The sequence below is a fragment of the Chiloscyllium plagiosum genome, unplaced genomic scaffold, assembly GCF_037043375.1.
Source record: "Chiloscyllium plagiosum isolate Xiang-an unplaced genomic scaffold, Cpla_swu_hap1 HiC_scaffold_17, whole genome shotgun sequence".
NCBI classification, from domain to species: domain Eukaryota; kingdom Metazoa; phylum Chordata; class Chondrichthyes; order Orectolobiformes; family Hemiscylliidae; genus Chiloscyllium; species Chiloscyllium plagiosum.
The window spans coordinates 48504063-48507656 of NW_028270155.1; the positions used below are offsets into that span (position 1 = coordinate 48504063).

General features: G+C 38.9%; 1 long non-coding RNA gene across 1 annotated transcript; it reads left to right on the forward strand.

The window, feature by feature from the left end:
- The first annotated feature begins 919 nt into the window (after positions 1-919).
- Positions 920-3198, forward strand: LOC148147328 (uncharacterized). The gene is made up of 3 exons (XR_015759875.1): positions 920-956; positions 1325-1452; positions 3038-3198. It is a non-coding gene; the product is annotated as an uncharacterized LOC148147328 (long non-coding RNA).
- The last annotated feature ends 396 nt before the right edge of the window (positions 3199-3594 follow it).

Genomic DNA, 3594 nt, shown 5'->3' on the forward strand with positions numbered 1-3594 from the left:
AAGATCCTTCAAATAATCATAGATGTAGTTTCCAAAGTAGCCACAGATCCACCTGTATACAAAGAAAAATCACTAAAAGCATTAGAGGAAAAGATTCAAATAAAATTATAAGAGCAGTCCAGTCTCAGACAGTAAAACAGCCTCCATGGCATTACAGGGAGAAATGAATCGCAGGTATGGAAACCAGCAGACATCGGAATGTGGGATGAATGAACACATTGTAAGACACCCAAGGATAAAGATAGAGGTATCTAATAAATTTGGTAAGAAAGAAACTGCTCACAACTTGTTAGCTAAAGAATTCGAACATTAGATGTAACCACATAACTTTTTTGGAACTGATATTATAATAATTAGTAGAAAACAATATTCTTTTGTATTTCCTGTAATAAGGTTAATAAGGAATTTAAAAAGGTCCTTAAGTGATAGGCAAGTATCCAATGAATTGGCAGTTAACATGGTGCAGCTGGCAAATGCTTGGGAAGGAATGCACTGGAACACAGGATCCATTGTGAAAAGCCCCAGTAAGGGACATAAGAGAGTCTGGGAAACATCGTGAAGCCATGGAGGACCAGGGGTTGACCACAAGCCTGTCCATCTCTCGCCATTCAGTGATATGATTAGCTTAATTGGAAATGTATGTAATATGATTGGCTTGTCAATGTTAAAGGCAGTGATAGGGAATACATTGAAACTGTGGAGGCAAATTGCTGGCATAAATGCTGTACCAAAGATCCAATCACAGTTTGGATCCAATTCAGCTCTGCTGACCAATAAGATACAAGGGGAGTGTGTGTTATGAGATTGAGCTGTATAAAATAAGCGACTTAGAAACTTTTTGCATGCCTTATTGCTATGAAGACCTGATGCTGTAACGAAGTTGTTCCAAAATAAAGATTACCTGAATCTACCACTGGACTGGGACTCTCACTGTGAACAATGAAATCTTACATGAGGTAACAGTCAGACTTCAAAGACATTTCAAACAGATGTTCACTAACTTTGTTCTCATCATCAGCAATTTAAAATTACAGATAACAAGATCCACGTGGGAACAGAATGGTTAAAATTTCCAATCTATATCAAATGTCTTCTCTCATGGCATCTTATATGCTCCAAGTTTTTAAAGTGTTGAATTTTGCCATCCCAACATGCAGCAAACTTGCATTAGAGAGGAGAGAAATAATCAACAGATCTTGATTCCAGGATTCCCAAACCCTTCCTGTCCATAAGACCATAAGACATAGGAGCAGAATTAGGCCATTCAGCCCATCAATTTGATCATGGCTGACATGTTTCTCCTCTTTTATTTTCAAAACTGTAGGATACTGGAGTCATGATTCAGCACTGAGTAATTTCAAGGGAATGGCTTCACTATGGGAGTGATAATTTCAGATGCCTTGCAGTTAGGCCAGCTTTAGAAGTCATGCACAGGAAAGCGGTTCACATCAGGTAAGAGGGGTGAAGAACTGTATCGAAGATCTGTTTGGGACTTTTGAAGAGTTTTTGAAGTTTATTTTCCTCATGGGTGTTTATTTATCTTGACAGTTTCAAGAACATCCCAAACATTTCCTAATGTCATTACAGAGCTTATGAGGTCTGCCAATATTGGACAGTGTGAAAGTGGGTATGAGTGAATATATTGGAAATGTGTTTATGGAGAGGGTATGGGGACCATGTGGGGAATGGCTGGTGCAAAATCAGGGAATTGAGTTGTGAAAGCTAAAATACCTAGTAAGCATTTCCAGAATTAGGATGATGTTCCAGTGAACAGAGTTGAACCATCCAACCTACTGACCTCCATTTCTACCTTGGACATGCTTCAGGAGATGGTGAACTCGATTCAAGTAAATGTCTACCATTCCACAAGGAAAATAGCGTAAGAAAGCACCCCTGGGTGGGAGGCAGGGTTACAACATCAGGAAATCTGACTCACGATCCCTGCTCAAGGAATAAAATCTGATGTAAGCTTTTCCCAAATCTGTGTCTCATCTCTGCTCTTTGTCCAGCCGCTCCATCTGATGTGTTTTTCTGGTGTTGTAACAGGGAAACAACTAATAGGTATATCTCTCAGGTCTGAACCTAGTCATTTCTGGAGACAAATAAATACTTGAAAACGTTCCTCTGTAATGCTGATTTATCATTGCTAAAGATATCATTCAGCAACCAAGCTTCGGTACTTAAGAATGAAGAATAGAATTTCAGTAGTTAGAAAAGGCAGTATGTGAAGCGAGGTCACTGGTGCTCCCCAAGAATAGTTTATTAATCCAGAGTATTGTGGTGCATCTGCAAAATATATACATTTCTGATATCAAAAACTATGCAAAGTTTTCTCAAATACATTTCAATAGAATGGTTAGTTTTAAAGAAATATACACAATTCAAAGTTTGTGAGAAGATTTGTAGCTCGGGTGCTCTTTGTTGTGGTTCTGTTTGCCGAGCTGGGAATTCATGTTGCAGACGTTTCGTCCCCTGTCTAGGTGACATCCTCAGTGCTTGGGAGCCTCCTGTGAAGCGCTTCTGTGATCTTTCCTCCGGCATTTGTAGTGGTTTGAATCTGCCGCTTCCGGTTGTCAGTTCCACTGGAGGAAAGATCACAGGAGGCTCCCAAGCACTGAAGATGTCACCTAGACAGGGGACGAAACGTCTGCAACACAAATTCCCAGCTCGGCGAACAGAACCACAACAAATATACACAATAAAAAGGATTGGTGGGTGCAGTGCATATAAACGTTGCCCTCTTACCTCTGGAGCAATGATCTAAGTCTAAACTTGCTGGGAGAAATGTTTTCTCTCTCTTTGTTGACTGTGATGTAAATATGGGATGTCTTGACCCAATTTCCACTGTGGCAGTAGTCCACAGCAGAAAGCTGTCCATCACTCAATGGTAATTGGCATTAAATTGCCACACTCAGTTATATCTGTTGTGGAAAACAGTTATGTCACACTGTACAGCAGGAAGAGGTCACAGGTTAACACATATTGTTGGGGCAGTATAGCGGAAACTGTACTTTACTTCTAACACATGTTATTCCAGAACTGTGCGTAATTGAAGCTGACACTGAATATCATGGCGGGGTGGCGGAACAAAGATGGACTCTCTTTAAGCTATATCTTTTTATTCTTAAACTATTCAAAATGGCGATGGATGCTGAACACATTTGAAGCTTTCACTGTATTTTACTGTTTTATTCACTGTACAAATGACAATAAATCATTCAATAAGGAGTAGTCATTTATCCTCCAATTATTTACTGTCATGTTTTGTGCCTAACAATAATCTTTTATTCTATATTTAATTGCTTTCTTGTCTCCCTACATTACCTTGAAAAAAAGTCGTCACCCATAATTTGGATTTTGGCAATTCAATTCAATAGCTGGTCAAAAGGCTAGCTAGTGTTCTGATCCAAATGAAATTTACATTACTATGGTAGTGTCCAGCTCAGCATGTTGTTGCACGGGAATTATTTCTTATTAATTTTGAGAGTTTTAAAGGTTAATTTAAGTTTAACAATAGTCCGTCAACAATTTAATAAAAGACTGTAATCCAGAGTGAAGGTATACAACTGTAAGCAAATTAAGTTTCAAATAGAG